Below are 20,197 nucleotides of genomic sequence, written 5' to 3'. Positions count from 1 at the left end.
AAAACCAACGAACTGAACCAATCAATTGGTTAACTAACTGGTTTCAGTTCAGTTCCGGTTACCGGTTTTCCAAAAACCGGTACTACCAGTTTGGTTAAAGAAAATACCCTACGGTTCGGTTAACCGAACCATGAGCACCCCTAGGTTTCTCACATTCCCTCCAGAGTCTACTTCTTTGTGTGAAAAGTTTGTTTGAAGAGAATTAATACTTATGACCTCCTCCAGAAGAACAAAGGTAAAAATTACTTTTCTCCTCATGTTTGCAGTTTATGCCTTAGTGATGGGGAATCAACAGATCATCTTCTCCTTCATTGTCAGGTAACTAGGAAAATATGGTATCATTTTCTTAACCTGATTGGATACAGTTGGGTTTTCCAAACAGATTGCAGACTTTTGGTGGCAATGCCAAGGCAGAGGCCTCAGTAATAGAGGCAAAATCTTTTGGAAAATTGTTGGTCATGTAGTAATATGGAGTGTTTGGGAAGAGAAAAATAACTGAATATTTGCTAACAGAGCGCGATCATAGGAGTACTCAATTTAACATATTACTCACAGGTGTTTTTTGTCGGTTAGTACTTCCAAGCACTTCAAAGGAATCTTGGTAAATGATCTTCACAGAAATGTTGTGAACTTCCTTTTCTCCTACCCCAAACCTTTATTCCTCCCCCAAGTCTATGGCAACAGGAAGGGGTGTTATCTCTTAATTTTGATGGGAGTGCTTTTAGTGATCCAGGGGTTGTCAGAATTGGAGTAATTAAAGGGAAGGACAAAAATGTTTTCTAGGTTTTAAGTGGACCGATTAAGATTGCCAACTCAAAAAAAGGCTGAAATTATGGCTGCCTTCACAGGCATTCACATTGCCAAAAAGTTGGGTATCTTGCAATTAACTATCAGTGGAGATTCTGCAAATACCATCAAGTGGCTAGGAGACAAGGAGGGTGGCCCATGGAGACTAGCACATTACCAGACCAAAGCAAGAGATAATTCTATGGTTGTTAAGTTGTGTAAGTGTAGGGGTATTTCTGTCTTTATACTTGTAGAGAACACTGATGTGGGCCCCACAGCTATGGTCCCACTGTGTTCGTAGGGTAGAAGGTGTTCTAGTCATCCTAGGGTTAGCTGGTGGTCAGTTGGTTATTTCAGTTTTATTTTGCTCTATTTGTTATGTAAATACTAAGGGCAGATCTGTCCTTTCAACTCTTGTGTTCTACTGCTCTCTCTTCTCTTTCTCCTCTCTTCTCTATACTTTTTCTTCTATTTTCGAACCTGAAATCCATTAGGGTTCAAGACTGAGAGCAGTCCTGAACGTCTACTTGGTATCAGAGCTAGGGTTTCTCATGTGAGTCTAGTCCAGCCGACCACATGAGAACCATCTAAGGCTGGAAGCTGAGAAAGTAGAGTTCGTTGACTGATTCTTGGAGATCGCCAGAGGGTTTAGAAACTGTTTGAAGCTTTGCCACGGTTGCAGAGTGTTGGTGATCAGGAAGAATCAGAGAAGGCTAGGGTTCGGGTAACCTTGGAAGGCAGCGAACAACATTCTCTTGTAAGTTTTTTATTTTCTGAGAGAAGTATTATCAGAGAAGATAGGTTGGACCTATCTAGAAAGGGCGGCCGAACCACTCTAGGGTTTTCTTCCTTCTATTCTCTAGGGTTTTGTCTTAACCCTGCGGCAAACCCTAATGCTGGGCCGAACCTTGTGATCTACCTGTGAAACTTTTCTTAAGTTCTCTCCTCAACATTGATCAGTTTTAGGGTTTCATATTAACCCTACTACAAGTCTTATCCGTACGGTACTGCCTGGAATGTGCGGCTGAGAATCTTCTTTTAAGGACTGATTAAAACCCTAATTCTGCTTCAGCATATCAGATTATTCTCCAAGCTGTTTTCAGATTTTTTTGGGGTTTCAAACTCTTCTAAGGGGTGAAAGCTGTACGGACTGTTGCTGTTGTGTTTGCTAATTAGTTTCAGATCAGACTTGTACCTGTTTCATGCACATATACCGTGAATACAAATTGGTTCTATACTGATTTGTGATTGTGATTGATACTCCAAGTGTTGTTTTTTACTGTAGTAACCCTAATTTTTTAGACTACTGGTTCTTGACCGAAATGGAGTTTAAGAATCAGGCAAAAGGCAGTTTTGGGAACAGCAGTTATGGTGGTGTTTCTGAGACAGGTTTTCAGATTACAACCGTAAGATTTGATGGATCAAACTATTTGGAATGGGCCCAATCAGCCATGATGGCTATTGGGGGAAGAGGTAAAGTAGGGTATCTCTTGGGAGATGTGAAAGAACCCTCCAAGGGAGACCCCATGTATACCAAGTGGGTCCAAGAAAACTACTTGGTTATGACATGGCTATGTAATTCTATGCAGCCTCATATCAGCCGAAATTACTTGTGGGCAAAGACAACCAAGGAGATATGGGATGTTATGAAAGAAACTTACTCCCAACCCCTTAATGTTGCCAGAGCATATGAATTGAAATGTGAAGTGAATACTCTTAAACAAGGAGAGAAACCGGTTTCGGTCTACTTCTCTACCTTGAAGTCCCTGTGGCATGAGATTGATCACTTAGAGACTCTTGAGTGGGAGAGTCCCAAAGATGCACAGACCAATAGAAAACACATTGAGACAAACAGGGTGTTTGAGTTTCTGGTAGGCCTGAATTCAGAGTATGATATTGTGCGGCAACAAATTTTGACCAGAGATAGTGTGACCCTCTCTCAGGCATACTCCTTAGTGCATAGTGAAGAGACCAGGAGGAAAGTCATGATGCAACCTCAGCCTCTTACACCGGCCCTTGTAGCTGTTAAACCCAAATCAGGGGGTGATTCAGAGAGGGACAGGAAGAAGGAAGATAAAGGGGATGTGGTATGTGAGCATTGTAAGAAACCTAAACACACAAAAGAAACATGTTGGAAGTTGCATCCTCATTTGGTCCTGGAAAAGTTGAGAAGCAAGAAGGGTAATGCTCATGTGGCCATGACTACTGATTCAACATCCTCGTCTGGCACAAGAGACACACCCTTAGAGACCTTAGCTGCAATTCGGGCTGCTCTAATACAGTTGGAAAAGGAAGTTGGGAACTCAGCTCAATCACCGCAGTCACCATCAGCCCCTGCCACATTTGCTTTTGCACATTCAGGTACTCGAGCCTCAACCTACCATGCCTTAGCTCCAGGTACTACTGAACCCTGTTGGGTAATAGATTCAGGTGCATCCGACCATATGACTAGCTTGCCTTCATTGTTTACCACTTATCATTTATCTTCTGGTAGGGATAAAGTATCTATTGCGGATGGCTCTCTTGTCCCCATTTCTGGCAAGGGTGACATCAAACTGTCGGATACTATCTCCTTGTCTTTGTCTTGCATGTTCCTAAACTTGATACTAACCTTCTTTTAGTTAGTAGTATTACCAAACATATGAACTGCTCAGTAACTTTCTTCCCTGACTGATGTGTTTTTCAGGACCTGGAGATAAAGAAGGTGATTGGGATTGGTCGTGAGACGAATGGGATCTATCTGCTCGGGGAGAGTTCTCGTCGGGAAGAGTCAATGGATAAGAAGTCACTTGTTTCTCAGATTGTGAGTCCGGTTATGCTTTGGCATAACCGATTGGGTCATTTGTCTTTTCGGTCCTTAAAGAGTCTGTTCCCACTTTGTTTGAGTCTGTTGAGTTGTCCCAGTTGAAATGTGAAAGTTGTGTGTTTGCTAAACATTGTAGAAATTCTTATTCATTGAGTAATAAAAGGAGTAATAGTTCTTTTGATATTGTGCATACTGATGTTTGGGGGCCATATCACATCCCTTCTATGGGTGGGTACAGATATTTTTTGTTATTTGTTGATGACCATACTCGGTTTTCTTAGGATTATCTTATGCGTTCACGAGATGAAGTTCCCGCCCTGACCCAAAACATCCACCAAATGATCCTATCCCAGTTTGATGCCAAGATCAAAGTTCTTAGATCTGATAATGCAAAGGAATACTTTGCTAAGCCATTGGCATCTTACCTTCTTAATCATGGGGTTATCCACCAGAGTACTTGCCCTCATACACCTCAACAGAATGGGGTTGCAGAAAGGAAGAATAGGCACATCTTGGAGCAGGCTAGAAGTATTAAGTTTACCTCCAATGTCCCTATTCGCTTCTGGGGTGATGCTATCATCACGGCGGTATATCTTATTAATCAGGTTCCTTCCCAGGTTCTTGATATGAAACCTCCATTTTACCTTCTATACCCAAATGAGGAGTTGTTTACTGTTCCCCTTAAAACATTTGGTTGTACCTGTTTTGTTCAGCTTCTCGGACCCCATCACTCCAAGTTCGAACCAAAGGCCTCCAAATGCATCTTTCTTGGTTATGCACAAACTCAAAAGGGTTATTGCGGCTATGATCCTATCTTAGAGAAGAAGTTTGTCTCCATGGATGTCACTTTCTTTGAGGAGACACCCTATTATTCTCGGGTTTCTCCTTAGGGGGAGAGCAGTGAGAGTGGGGATTTGGGTTCTTTTCTTCATGGGGAGCGCAGTGAGGATAGGGTTAATACTTTTGGGGCTGTTCCTTTACCTATTCCATTGGGTGATGAGGGCTGCAGTAGTGAGGGTGGTCAGAGGGATCAGGAGTTGAGAGTCTATCACAGGCGATGTAGGCAAGTTGATCCCGGTCATCAGCAGTCTAGGCCAGCTCTAACCTCTTCTGCGGCTCCAAGTCCAGGTATTATAGTCCCAGGGCCCACAGAGACTCCTTCCATTGTTGCCACTTCACCTCCTGCAGACGACCTTGACCTTCCCATTGCCATCCGTAAAGGAAAATGGCATTGCACCACATCTACAGCCCACTGCATTTCCCAGTTTTTATCCTATGATCGCCTATCTCCCTCCTACATGTCCTATCTTACTTCCGTTGCTAATGTCCCTATTCCAAGAACAGTGCAAGAAGCCCTATCAGTCCCGGAGTGGAGAGGTGCAATGCAAGTTGAAATGGATGCCCTGTTGAAAAATAATACCTGGGAGCTAGTTGATCTGCCCAAAGGAAAGAAACCAATTGGATGCAGATGGGTATTTACTGTGAAGCACAATGCGGATGGCTCCATTGAGAGGTACAAAGCTCGGCTAGTTGCAAAAGGGTTCACCCAGACTTATGGTATAGATTACTTGGAGACATTTGCCCCGGTAGCCAAGATGACCACCATTTGAGTTCTATTATCTCTTGCAGCAAGCCACACTTGGCCTTTGTACCAAATGGACGTTAAAAATGCTTTTCTGAATAGAGACCTGCAGAAAGAGGTTTACATGCAGTTGCCTCCTGGATTCTATGATACAGAGACAGGTAAGAAGGTCTGCCGGCTCAATAAGGCATTGTATGGTTTGAAGCAGTCACCTAGAGCTTGGTTCGATAGATTCAGACTAGCCCTTGGGAAGTTCGGTTATGTACAAGCCTAGTCAGATCATACACTGTTCATCAAGAGGGTGAAGTCCTCTCTGACACTACTTGCAGTATATGTTGATGATATTGTGGTGACAGGAAATGACAGCCATGAGATTGAGTCCCTCAAATAGCTCCTTCATCAAGAGTTTGAGGTGAAAGATCTTGGTGCACTACGGTATTTTTTGGGTATTGAGGTTGCTAGATCTAAACACGGAATCTTTGTCTCTCAGAGGAAATATGTTCTAGATCTGTTGGCAGAAACTGGAAAGTTAGGTGTCAAGCCCTCAGATACACCCATTGAACAGAACCACCGGATTAGTGCAGAGAGTGGGGAGCCTCTTGAAGACAAAGTTATGTTCCAGCGATTAGTGGGAAAGCTCCTATATCTCTGCCTCACTCGGCCAGATATCAGTTATGCAGTTAGTGTTGTTAGTCAGTACATGCATTCTCCTAGAGCCACGCACCTTCTTGCAGCAGAAAGAATATTAGCATACTTGAAGAGATGCCCGGGTAGAGGTATACTGTTCAAGAACAATGACCACATGAAGGTGGAGGTCTATATGGAAGCCGATTGGGCTGGGAGTATTGATGACAGAAGGTCTACCTCTGGATATTGTGCCCTTGTGGGAAGTAACCTTGTCTCTTGGAGAAGTAAAAAACAGAGTGTTGTCTCCCGATCTAGTGTTGAAGCTGAATACAGGTCAATGGCTAATGGAGTGGCTGAAATTCTATGGTTGAGATCACTACTTAAGGAGTTGGGTATTGAGTATGAGAAGCCCCTGATGCTGTATTGTGATAATCAAGCGGCTATTAATATAGCACACAATCCGGTGCAGCATGACATAACTAAACATATTGAAGTTGATCGACATTTTGTACGAGAGAGGGTCTCATCACAAGAAGTGTGTCTCCCGTACATCACATCCAACATGCAGCTAGCAGATATCCTCACCAAAGTTGTACCAAGGAAGAAGCTAGAGGCGAATCTCTCCAAGTTGGGAATGATAAACATTTATTCCCAACTTGAGGGGGAGTGTAGAGAACACTGGTGTGGGCCCCACAGCTATGGTCCCACTGTGTTCGTAGGGTAGAAGGTGTTCTAGTCATCCTAGGGTTAGCTGGTGGTCAGTTGGTTATTTTAGTTGTTATTTATTTAAGTTTTATTTTGCTCTATTTGTTATGTAAATACTAAGGGCAGATCTGTCCTTTCCATGTAATGAGCATAACCTATAAATACTAAATAAAGTGGCAGCGGCAGAACATTAAGATTATGTTCCTCCTTTCAACTCTTGTGTTCTACTGCTCTCTCTTCTCTTTCTCCTCTCTTCTCTATACTTTTTCTTCTATTTTCGAACCTGAAATCCATTAGGGTTCAAGACTGATAGCAGTCCTGAACGTCTACTATACTTATGTTGAGGTTGTTGATCTGTAATATTATATTAGAAATAGTGTCCTTCACTTAAGTAAGGGCACATGTATCTTTTCCATTATGTTAGTAATATAAAACATGCCTGGCCGAATGGGAGAGGTAATTTTTCTCTCATTCGAACCAGACTTTTCTTCTCTCCTTTTCTCCTCTTTTCTCTCTCTCTTTCTTTCTTCTTCTCTCTTCTTGGCTGTTATCAGACTAACAGAACTCAATGGCAGGCTGAATCATAATATGGTATCAGAGCTCAACTAAGTAACTCAGATCTGCCCAGATTTCTGTTTTCTATGCACTCAGTCTATGGTTTTCTCTTGATTTCTCTGCCATCGATTGGAGATAAGGGAAAGGGCTGAAAAGGAGTGGTCGCCCTCTTCCCTTGGAGGTCTCTATGCCTCCAGTTGTGCTGTTCATGGTCGGCCGCTGTGGCTTCTAAGAAGCCTCCCCTAATCGCTGAAGAGAAGAGGGCTGATTCGTGTGGTGCAGTGGGTGTCTTGTATGGTCTGATTTTTTTGTGTCGTTTGTTTTTCGGGTAATGTGGTAAGAGATTTCTATGCATATTTTTGTTATGAATCAAATAGGAAGTATGTTTCAGATCGTATGGTGGGATTTCAGACTGTAGTGTGCTAAGGTTTATGCTGTTTTTCTGTGTGATTCGAAGGGGGAGTGGTCCTCATATAGTGTGGTGAGATTTCAGGTAGTCGTGGGGTAGGGTTTGTGGTGTAAAGAGTGCAATCTTCAACAATAACAAGTGCTGAAACCAGTGTGATCAGTGTGATTAAGTAGTGTGCAGTGTGCCGAATTCAGTAATAACAAAATTCAGCAATGGGAGATAGCAGTGATAGCAAATCTAATGTGAAGATACCTACTAACTACCTGAATGTTCAAATGACCTCCATTAAACTGAATGGGGAGAATTATATACCTTGGGCTAAATCTGTATAAGTTTTTCTGAAGGCAAAGAAGAAGGTGAAACACACAAGGGAGGAGAAACCCTCCACTGATTCTCATGAGTATGATGGCTGGGAACAAGAGGATGCACAAATTATCACGTGGTTATGGAACAGTATGGAACCCAAGATTAGTGTAAATTTCATGTTTCTTGACACTGCCAAAGATGTGTGGGACCATGCTAAGAAGTTGTATTCTGGTCAAGACAATACAGCCAGAGTATATCAGCTGTATCAAGAATACTTTAATCTGCAACAGGGAAATCAGAGTCTTGAGGAGTACTACGCTAGTATGAGAAACATTCGTAATGAGTTGAATGTTTATCACCCCCTCACTTCTGATGTCAAAATTCAGCAACAACAGAGAGAACAGCTTGATGTGACTCGATTTTTGGTGGGGCTGAAATCTGAGTATGAACCAGTGCGGGCTCAGATACTAGGAGGGTCAGCTCTCCCTTCCTTAGAAGAGGTGTTTGCTTGACTTCGGAGGACTTCCATTGGATCTATTGAGAACTCTAATGTTTCTGATAGATCAGCCTTTGCAGTATCAAGGGGTCGTGGTGTTAGAGGTGGAGCTTGGGGAGCTCAGTCTGGCTGTAGTGGTAGCAGTGGTCCGGTATATGGCCAGAGTGGTGGTGGTGGACCTACATATAACCGTGGTGGTGGTCGTACTGGAGGTAGAGATTCAGGGGGAGCCCGTGGCAGAAGACGTGGCTCGGGTCCGAGGAGATGTACTCATTGTGGTAAGGATGGACATACCATTAATTATCGCTATGACTTGCATGGTCCACCCTCAACTTGGGCCAATCATGCCATGACTAGTGACACTAGTTTCAGACAGGAGAGTCGTTCAGCTGATCAGATACCTCCTACATCCACAGATGTTCCCAGGAAGGAGATGGTGAGTGTTCCCCGTGATGAGTATGAGAGGTTTGTCCAATCCACATCTCAGCAGAACACGACTACTTTCGCACACTCAGGTATGGCTTGTTTGGCATCCACACCCAATCCCTGGATTATTGACTCTGGAGCCTCCGATCACATGATTGGAACTCCAGGTGTGTTTTTTTCCCTCTCTTATTGCTCAACATCGCAATCTGTTACCCTTGCTAATGGTTCCACATCCTCCATTTGTGGTGTTGACAATGTTAACATGACCCCCTTATCTTTATCCTCAGTTTTGTATGTCCCTAAATTTCCGTTTAACCTTATGTCTGTTAGTAAGTTGACCAAGTCACTCAATTGCTCTATTACTTTTTACCCTTCTTCGTGTGTTTTTTAGGATCTCAAGACGGGGATGAAGATTGGTGGAGGGTATGAAGTTGGTGGATTGTATTATCTTGATGGTGGTGGAAGAACATCAACAACTCTCCAGTCATCTCTCTCTCCTTTCCAGTGGCACTGCCGATTTGGTCATCCTTCGCTAAAAGTTTTGAAGTCTTTGGTTCATTCGTTGAGTCAACTTTCTGTTTTAGATTGTGAGTCGTGTCAGTTGGGGAAACATCATCATGTTCCCTTTAGTCCTAGGGTTGATAACCGTGTGTCAATTCCTTTTTCTTTGGTTCATTCAGATGTTTGGGGTGAAATGTTTACCATCTTCCAAAAATTTTATGCTAAGATTCGCAACCAATTTGGTGTTCACATTAACATTTTTCATTCCGATAATGGCCGTGAATATTTCTCTTCATCATTTCAAAAATACTTGGATCAACATGGCATTATACATCAGACCTCATGTACCTACACCCCACAACAAAATGGGGTGGCTAAGAGAAAGAATCGTCATCTTTTGGAAACAGCTCGATTCCTCATGCATCACATGAACGTTCCCAAACCCTTTTGGAGTGATGCGGTGTTTACTTCTTGCTTCTTGATTAATCGGAAGCCCACGTCTATCCTTGATGGTCATTCCCCATTCACTACCTTGTTTCCCACCTTGTCTCTGTTTCTTCTTTCTCCTCGGGTTTTTGGGCGTGTCTGCTTCGTCCATAATCTGGGCCCCGAGAAGGACAAGTTATATGCACGATCCATTAAGTGCATCTTCCTTGACTATTCCCGGACCCAGAAAGGGTATAAGTGTTATCATCCTAGTTCTCGACGTTCCTTTGTGTGCTGATGTTACCTTCTTTGAGTCTACTTTGTTTTTCTTGGGGGCCGGTGATGCTTCTTCCTCCTCATCACCTCTTCCTCTTCCACTTCCAGTTGCGGACTCTGTTCCCCTTGTTCCAACTGTGACCAAGTCCTTGCCTCCAGTGCCACCACCTGTTGAACGGCCACCTATCCGTCAAGTGTATACACATCGCCCACATGTACCGGCTGCTACTCCTCCAGCTCCATCAACGTCGACAGATCCGGCAGTTGTCTCCACACCAGCCCCAAACCTAGTATCTGATCTTGATCTTCCCATTGCCTTGCGAAAAGGTAAACACACTTGTACCCTTCATCCTATTTCTAATTATGTTTCACTCACTCACCTTTCTGCTTCCCATCGCCAGTTTATCTCTTTGTTATCCTTAATTGTTGTCCCCAAGGATGCTTAGGAAGCCCTTGCCTTTCCAGGGTGGTGCCGTGTAATGGAAGAACTTTCAGCTCTAACTCATAATCATACTTGGGACCTCACCACTCTTCCTCTTGGGAAGTAGGTTGTCGGTTGCAAGTGGGTTTATACTGTTAAGTATTTACCTGATGGTAGTGTAGAGTGCTTGAAAACTAGATTGGTTGCAAAAGGGTACTCCCAAACCTATGGTATTGACTACACAGAGACCTTCTCCCCAGTTGCTAAGATAGGTTTGGTTCATGTTGTGATCTCTCTTGCTGCTATGTATGATTGGCCCCTCTATCAGCTTGATATCAAGAATGCTTTCTTGCATGGTGATTTGCTTGACGAGGTCTATATGGAGCAACCACCGGGGTTTGTTGCTCAGGGGGAGGATGGTAAGGTATGCAGACTAAAGAAGGCTATTTATGGGCTTAAACAGTCTCCTCGAGCATGGTTTGGTAGGTTCAGTGAGGTGGTAAAGAAATTTGGTATGAAACAGTGCCATGTTGATCACTCCGTCTTCAGTCATGACTCTCAAGCAGGAAAAATCCTATTGGTGGTGTATGTAGATGATATTGTTATTACCGGGAATGATAAAATGGGCATTGACAGGTTGAAGAGGAACATTTTCAAACAAAGGACCTTGGTAAATTGAAATATTTCTTGGGGATAAAAGTAGCAAGGTCTAAGCATGGTATTAATTTGTGTCAGAGGAAATATGTGCTTGATTTGCTGGAGGAAACAGGTTTGTTAGGTGCTAAACCAGCTGAAACACCTATGGAAACAAATACTAAGCTGAGCAGTGATATGGGTGAAGTGTTTGAAGACCCTGGCAGATACCGGCAACTTGTTGGTAAACTGAACTACCTAACCATTACTCGGCCAGATATTTCGTTTGCGGTTAGTGTGGTAAGTCAGTTCATGTAGAAACCTCTGGTTCCTCATTGGGATGCGGTTCTAAGAATTGTGAGGTATTTAAAAGGGGCTCCTGGTCGTGGTTTGATATACAAAAGTGGTGGAAAACTTGAAATAGAAGGATATACTGATGCTGACTGGGCCGGTTCTATATCTGATAGGAGGTCTACCACAGGCTATTGCACTTTTCTTGGGGTAATCTGGTGACATGGAAAAGTAAGAAGCAGACAGTCGTGGCGAGAAGCAGTGCAAAGGCAGAATATAGAGCTATGGCACATACTACTTGTGAATTAGTGTGGCTAAGGAACCTTCTACAGGAGATAGGATACAATGTTAACACTCCAATGAAGCTCTACTGTGACAATCAGGCTGCAGTTCATATTTCTTCTAATTCGGTGTTTCATGAAAGAACAAAGCACATAGAGGTTGACTGTCACTTTGTGAGAGAGAAGGTAATGAATGGAGTGATAGACACTGCATATGTTAACACAAGGAACCAATGGGCAGACTTATTTACTAAAGGGTTGAGTCGGGGGAGAGTGGACTACATATGTAACAAGCTGGGATTATATGATATATACTCACCAGCTTGAGGGGGAGTGTTAGTGTAGGGGTATTTCTGTCTTTATACTTATGTTGAGGTTGTTGATCTGTAATATTATATTAGAACTAGCGTCCCTCACTTAAGTAAGGGCACATGTGTCTTTTCCATTATGTTAGTAATATAAAACATGTCTGGCCAAATGGGAGAGGTAATTTTTCTCTCATTCGAACCGGACTTTTCTTCTCTCCTTTTCTCCTCTTTTCTCTCTCTCTCTCTTTCTTTCTTCTTTCTTCTTCTCTCTTCTTGGCTGTTATCAGACTAACAGAACTCAAGGGCAGGCCGAATCATAATAAGTTGCAATGGGTACCTAGGAATCAAAACACAACTGCAGATGGGCTAGCTAAATCTGGTGCTACTCAAGTTGTTTATATAGAACTTTGCCTTAGTATCCTCTTGGCTATCTTGTTTTGCTTCTTCTATGTACATATTCTCATGTACTGCCTCTTTTTTAATTAAATTATGTTATACTTTCTCAAAAAAACAAAATCTTTTATCTAATAACAGTATCTGCTGATGTCTTCAATAATAAAAGATAGCACTCAATTACTTGTTTATGCCAATAGTCTTAGTAGTGAGGATTTGCTTATACTGATAGTTTTAGTAAAAGCCAAAATATAAGAGAAAGTTTTATATCAAGGACCAATAAACACCATAAATTGGAAGCCATCACCCTTGTACATTTTCTCAATCCCTGCCAGGGGATATACTGTTAGTCTAACAGAACTCTTCAAAAGCAAATACTTAGTCCATTAAGAATCAGCTCACATTTCAAATCCTTTCAGAGAAGACCTTTGATTTTGAATATCTTTCTTTCCACCCCCTCGGCCCCTTCCCCAAAATAAAAAGAAAGAAAGAAAGAGAATAAAAACAATAGAAAGGCACTATAAATCCACCTCCCTTCACTCCCAGATATAATTTTTGTGCCCATTTAATCCAGATTTTCCACAAAAAAAAAAAAAGCTTGGAAGAAAAACTACATCTCTTTGGAGGCCCCTATGTATTGCATATCTATGTTAAAGATTCTTGTTTGGTAACTAAAATGCCAGAAATGCTATGAAGAGTAGAGAGCTGCAAAAAACGGATCACTTTACTAGGCAACATGCAAAAGTAAGGGAACAGGACTGGGGTCAGATAGATAGTGTGAAAGGAACTCCTCTTTGTTGGAAAAATGGCTATGAAGATTCCTATTGGGCTTGGATAAGTTGTGGCATAATGTGATTGCAAGCACCTATGGGATGTTTTCAAATGGGTGTGGCTGGGGTGGATGAAAGAATACTGCTAGCCTCTCCTTAGAAAGCTATTTTAGGTTTGCTTCCTGTTTCTTTGCACTATATTCAGTATGATGCTTGCATTGGAAATAAAGCCAATATCTGGGAAGACCTTTTCTGGGGAAAAAGACTTTTGAAGGACTGCACTCCTGTCCCTTATACCTTCCTATAAGCTCAAACTTATTTTCAGTGTCTGGTTCTGACTTATAGATTTCCTTGAACAGGAGTCACAGGACTCAGAAGAGGCCTAAGGGACTTTGAAACATCAAAAGCATTGAATATGATTAATTGTCAAGATGGTGTTTCCTTTGATAATTCAATGCCTGACTACCACAACTGGACTGTCAACCCCTTGGAGATATTCTCTTATGGCAGTGGCTAACCTAACAAAATGAGGTTTCTAGCACTGAATTACATATTGCAGAGAACACTGATGTGGGCCCCGCAGCTGTGGTCCCCACTGTGTTCGTAGGAGAGTATGTGTAATTATTTGTTTCAGTCATGGTAGTGTCAATTGGTGGTCAGTTTGTTATTTCAGTTTTTTATTTGCTTTATTTGTCATGTAAATACTAAGGGCAGATCTGTCATTTTCCCTATGTACTGAACATAACCTATAAATACTAAGAGAGTGGCGGCGGCAGATCATTCTGAATCTGTCCCTTCTTTCAACCTTTGTTTCTCCAGTTCTTCTCCTCTCTTTTCTTCCTTTCTCTTTCTTTTCTTCTACTTTTCCTAATCTGAAATCTATTAGGGTTCAAGGCTGATTGTAGTCTTGATCGTCTACTTGGTATCAGAGCCTATCTATCTAGGGTTTCTCATGTGAGTCTAGTCCAGCCGACCACATGAGAACTATCTAGGGCTGGAAGTTTATGAAGAAGTATACGTTGGCTGATTCTTGGAGGTTACCAGAAGAGGTTCGCAGCTGTTGAAGACTTGCCACGGCTTGCAGAGTGTTGGTAATCAGGAAGAATCAGAGAAGGCTAGGGTTCAGGCAACCTTGGAAGGTAGCGAACAGCATTCTCTGGGTAAGTCTTATTTATTTTCTAGAGACTTCTACCAGTCAAGATAGGTTGGACCTATCTAGAAGGAGCGGCCGAACTGTTTTAGGGTTTTCTCTCTGTTCTAGGGTTTGACATTAACCTTTCTGTTGGGCCGAACTCTTGTTATCCTCTTGGAAAGTGCTTGTTTTAGGGTTTTCTCCCAGAGGTGATCAGTTTTAGGGTTTCACATTGACCCTACGACAAAACCTAACTGTACGGACTGCTTGGAAAGTGCGGCTGAGCACTTATTTCAGACCTACGATTGAAACCCTAATTCTGTTCCAGCATCTCAGATTGCTCTCTAAGCTGGTTTCAGACCTATTTTTGGTTTCGAGCTCTTTTGGGGGGTGAAAACTTGTACGGACTGCTTGGTACTGTGATTGCCGATTGGTTTCAGATCAGATTTATACTGGTTTCATGCATATACTGTGGTTGCCGATTGGTTTCAGATCAGACCTGCACTAGTTTCATGCATATACCGTGATTACAGATTGGTTTCAGATCAGACCTGCATTGATTCCATACTGATTTCTGATTGTGATCGACTGTCCAAGTGCTGTTTTCTGTTGTAGTGACCCTAACAGTTCGTACCTACTGATTCTTGACCAAAGATGGAGTTTAAAAATCAGGGAGAAGGTAGTTTTGGGAACAACAGTTATGGTAGTATATCTGAAATTGGGTTTCAGATTACAACTGTGAGATTTGATGGGTCAGACTACTTGGAATGGGCCCAATCAGCCATGATGGCTATTGGGGGAAGGGGAAAACTGGACTACCTCTTGGGAGATGTAAAAGAACCTTCCAAGGAGGACCTGATGTACACCAAGTGGGTTCAAGAGATCTACTTGGTTATTGCATGGCTGTGTAATTCTATGCAGCCACATATCAGCCGAAATTACTTGTGGGTCAAGACTGCCAAGGAGATAATGGGATGTTATGAAAGAAACCTATTCCCAACCTCTTAACGTTGCCAGAGACTATGAACTGAAGTGTGAAGTGAATAGTCTTAAACAAGGAGAGAAACCAGTTTTTGTCTACTTCTCTACCTTGAAATCCCTGTGGCATGAGATTGATCACCTAGAGACTCTTGAGTGGGAGAGTCCCAGAGATGCACAGACTCACAGAAAGCAAGTCGAGACAAATAGGGTGTTTGAATTTCTGGCTGGCCTGAATTCAGAATATGACATTGTGCGGCAACAGATACTGACCAGAGATAGTGTGACCCTCTCTCAAGCAAACTCCCTGGTGCATAGTGAAGAGACCAGGCGGAAAGTCATGATGCAACCTCAGCCTCTTTCCCCAGCCCTGACAGCTGTTAAGCCTAAGTCAGGGGGTGATCCAGAAAGGGACAGGAAGAAGGAAGATAAACGGGACCTGGTATGTGAACATTGCAAGAAACCCAAGCACACAAAAGATACTTGTTGGAAGCTGCATCCTCATTTGGTCCCAGCAAAACTGAGAAATAAGAAGGGTAATGCTCATGTGGCTGTGAATACTGATTCAGCATCCTCGTCAAGCACAAAAGGCACACCCCTAGAGACCTTAGCTGCAGTTCGGGCTGCCCTAATACAGTTGGAAAAGGAAGTTGGGAGTTCAGCTCAGCTATCTCAGTCACCAACGGCCCCTGCCACATCTGCCTTTGCACATTTAGGTACTCGAGCCTCAGCTTACCATGCTTCAGCTCCAGGTAATACTGAACATTGTTGGGTAATAGATTCAGGTGCATCCGACCATATGACTAGCTCGCCATCATTGTTCACTACTTATCACTTGTCCTCCGGTAGAGATAGAGTATCCATTGCTGATGGCTCTCTTGTTCCCATTTCTGGCAAGGGTGACATCAAGTTATCGGACACTATCTCTTTATCTTCGGTCTTGCATGTTCCTAAGCTTGATACTAACCTGCTTTCAGTCAGTAGTATTACCAAACATACGAACTGTTCAGTAACCTTTTTCCCTTACCGATGTGTTTTTCAGGACTTGGAGACGAGGAAAGTGATTGGGACTGGCCGTGAGACGAATGGGATCTATCTGCTCGAAGAGAGTTCTCGTTGGGAAGAGCCAGTGGATAAGAAGTCCTTTGTTTCTCAGTTTGTGAGTCCGGTTATGCTTTGGCATAACCAATTAGGTCATTTATCTTTCTGGTCCTTGAAGAGTATGTTTCCTGCTTTATTTGAGTCTGTTGAGTTGTCAAAGTTGAGATGTGAGAGTTGTGAGCTTGCCAAACATTGTAGAACATCTTATTCTTTGAGTAATAAAAGGAGTAATTATTCTTTTGATATTGTGCATACTGATGTTTGGGGGCCATATCACATCCCTTCTATGGGTGGGTACAGATATTTTATGTTGTTTGTTGATGACCATACCCGTTTTTCTTGGGTCTACCTTATGCGTTCTCGAGATGAGATTCCTGCTCTGACCCAAAACTTCCATTCTAACCCAGTTTGGGGCCAAGATCAAAGTTCTTAGATCTGATAATGCAAAGGAATACTTTGCTAAGTCATTGACCTCTTACCTCCTTCATCATGGAGTTATTCACCAGAGCACTTGCCCTCATACACCACAGCAGAACGGAGTTGCCGAAAGGAAGAATAGGCACATCTTGGAGGTGGCTAGAAGCATTATGTTTACCTCCAATGTACCTATTCGCTTCTGGGGTGATGCCATCCTCTCGGCAGTATATCTGATTAATCAGGTTCCTTCCTGGGTTCTTGATATGAAAACCCCTTTTTCCCTTCTATACCCAGACGAGGAGTTGTTTACCGTTCCCCTTAAAACCTTTGGTTGTACCTGTTTCGTTCAGCTTCTCGGGCCCCATCATTCCAAGTTTGATCCTAAGGCCTCCAAATGCATTTTCCTCGGCTATGCACAAACTCAAAAGGGTTATTACTGCTATGATCCTGTTTCGGGGAAGAAGTTTGTCTCCATGGATGTCACCTTCTTTGAGGAGACACCCTTTTATCCTAGGGTTTCTCCTCAGGGGGAGAACAGTGAGAGTGGGGATTTGGGTCTTTTTCCTCAGGGGGAGCATAGTGGGAGTGGGGCTGTTCCTTTACCTATTCCATTGGGTGATGAAGGCTGTAATGGTGAGGGTGGTCAGAGGGATCAGGAGTTGAGAGTCTATCACAGGCGATGCAGGCAAGTTGATCCCAATCATCAGCAGTCCAGGCCAGCTCCAGATCCTTTTGCGGCTCCAAATCCAGGTATTACAGTCCCAGAGCCCACTGAGACACCTTCCACTGTTCCTTTACCTCCTGCAGATGACCTTGACCTCCCTATTGCCGTCCGCAAAGGGAAACGGCATTGCACCACATCTACAACTCACTGCATTTCCCAGTTTTTATCCTATGATCGCCTATCTCCCTCTTACTGGTCCTATCTCACTTCCATTGCCAATGTCCCTATTCCAAGAACAGTGCAAGAAGCCTTATCAGTTCCAGAATGGAAAGATGCAATGCAAGTTGAAATGGATGCCTTGTTGAAAAATAATACTTGTGCGCTAGTTGACCTACCCAACGGAAACAAACCGGTTGGATGTAGATGGGTATTTACTATAAAGCATAATGCCGATGGCTCCATTGAAAGGTACAAAGCCCGACTGGTTGCAAAGGGGTTCACCCAGACTTATGGTATAGACTACTTGGAGACCTTTGCCCCAGTAGCCAAGATGACCACCATCCGAGTTCTGTTATCCCTTGCAGCAAGTCATTCTTGGCCCCTGTTCCAGATGGATGTTAAAAATGCTCTTCTGAATGGAGACTTACAGGAAGAGGTCTACATGCAGTTGCCTCCTGGATTCTATGATACAGAGACAGGTAAGAAGGTTTGCCGACTGAACAAGGCATTGTATGGTTTGAAGCAATCACCTAGAACCCGATTTGATAGATTCAGACTAGCCCTTGGAAAATTTGGTTATGTACAGGCCCAGTCAGATCATACACTGTTCATTAAGAGGGTGGACTCCTCTCTGACCCTGCTTGCTGTGTATGTGGATGATATTGTAGTGACAGGAAATAATAGTAGTGAGATTGAGTCTCTCAAACAGCTCCTTCATCAAGAGTTTGAGGTGAAAGATCTTGGTACACTATGGTACTTTTTGGGTATTGAGGTTTCTAGATCTAAGCAAGGGATCTTTATCTCTCAAAGAAAATATGTTCTAGTTCTGTTGGCGGAAACTAGAAAGTTAGGTGTTAAGCTTGTTGATACACCCATTGAACAGAATCACAAGATTAGTGCAAAGGGCGGGGAGCCTCTTGAAGACAAAGTTATGTTCCAACAGTTGGTTGGAAAGCTCCTATATCTTTGCCTCACTCGACCAGATATCAGTTACGCAGTTAGTGTTGTCAGCCAGTACAGGTATTCCCCTAGAACTACTCATCTTCTTGCGGCAGAGAGAATATTAGCATACTTGAAAAAATGCCTGGGTAGAGGTATACTGTTCAAGAACAATAATCACATGAAGGTGGAGGTCTATACAGATGCCGATTGGGCTGGGAGTGCTGATGACAGGAGGTCTACCTCTGGATATTGTGCCCTTGTGGGAGGTAACCTTGTCTCTTGGAGGAGTAAGAAGCAGAGTGTTGTTTCCCGCTCTAGTGCTGAAGCTGAGTACAGGTCAATGGCTAACGGAGTGGCTGAAATCCTATGGCTGAGATCACTATTTGAAGAGTTGGGTATTGATTATGAGAAGCCCTTGATACTGTATTGTGATAATCAGGTGGCTATTAATATAGCCCACAATCCGGTGCAGCATGATAGAACTAAACACATTGAAGTTGATTGACATTTTGTGCGAGAGAGGGTCTCATCACAAGAAGTGTGTCTCCCGTATATCACATCCAACATGCAGCTCGCAGATATCCTCACCAAGGCAGTACCAAGGAAGAAGTTAGAGGCAGACCTATCCAAGTTGGGAATGATAAATATATATTCCCAACTTGAGGGGGAGTGTAGAGAACACTGATGTGGGCCCCACATCTGTGGTCCCCACTGTGTTCGTAGGACAGTATGTGTAATTATTTGTTTCAGTCATGGTAGTGTCAGTTGGTGGTCAGTTTGTTATTTCAGTTTTTTATTTGCTTTATTTGTCATGTAAGTACTAAGGGCAGATCTGTCATTTTCCCTATGTACTGAACATAACCTATATTTACTAAGAGAGTGGCGGCGGCAGATCATTCTGAATATGTCCCTTCTTTCAACCTTTGTTTCTCCAGTTCTTCTCCTCTCTTTTCTTCCTTTCTCTTTCTTTTCTTCTACTTTTCCTAATCTGAAATCTATTAGGGTTCAAGGCTGATTGTAGTCTTGATCGTCTACTAATACCTAATTTAATACTCTACAATCAATAAAATTTGACAGTTATCTGTCATAAAAATAAATTCATCATCATCATCCAAGCCTTATTTATCCCAACTATATGGGGTTGGCTACATGAATCCTGTTTCACAATTCCATTCTGTTTAATGTGATATCCATTGTTAAATTAATGGCACTTAAATCATTTCTTACTATTTCAATCCATGTCCTTTTTGGTCTAACCCAACCCATTCTATCCCTTCAACTTGCAACCAATCACTTCTTCTTATAGGTTCTGACAAAGGTCTTCTATGCACAGGAGTAAACCATCTAAGTCTACTTTTTCTCATTTTATTGCCTATTGGTGCTGATCCTAGGTTCCTTCGAATGATTTCAGGAGAATCTGTAAAATTTCTCTCTAGGAAGAAATGAGAATTAAAATTATATGGGCTGTTGAGTGTTGACTAAAAGTCAATACTAATTAAAAGAGAAACAAAAGGCAATCCAAGAATCTCCAAGATTCTAATCACAGGAATCACAACCAGCTAGCAAAAGCACAGGAGAAAAAACCAAACCTAAATCACCAAATCTCATATACCTTGTAAAAGGATCCACATGAGTAAATCCAATAAATGAACTTAGCTACCCACCCCAGCACACATGCACACCAGTAAACAGAAATCACACTAGTGTGTAGCACCCTCTATTCGTTAACAGTGTGCCTTTGTATCC

At 42.6% G+C, this 20,197-nt stretch overlaps 1 protein-coding gene across 7 annotated transcripts in view; it reads right to left on the bottom strand.

Moving 5' to 3' along the window:
- Nucleotides 1-20,197, bottom strand: part of LOC104587071 (phosphatidylinositol 4-phosphate 5-kinase 7) — a 132,989-nt gene that overhangs the window by 30,083 nt on the left and 82,709 nt on the right. The window lies entirely within an intron of this gene.

The sequence above is a fragment of the Nelumbo nucifera genome, chromosome 5 (genome assembly GCF_055504915.1).
Source record: "Nelumbo nucifera cultivar China Antique chromosome 5, China Antique-T2T, whole genome shotgun sequence".
NCBI classification, from domain to species: Eukaryota; Viridiplantae; Streptophyta; class Magnoliopsida; order Proteales; family Nelumbonaceae; genus Nelumbo; species Nelumbo nucifera.
The sequence above is the reverse complement of the archived record's forward strand: the minus strand, read 5'-3'. Positions and strand labels throughout refer to the sequence as shown.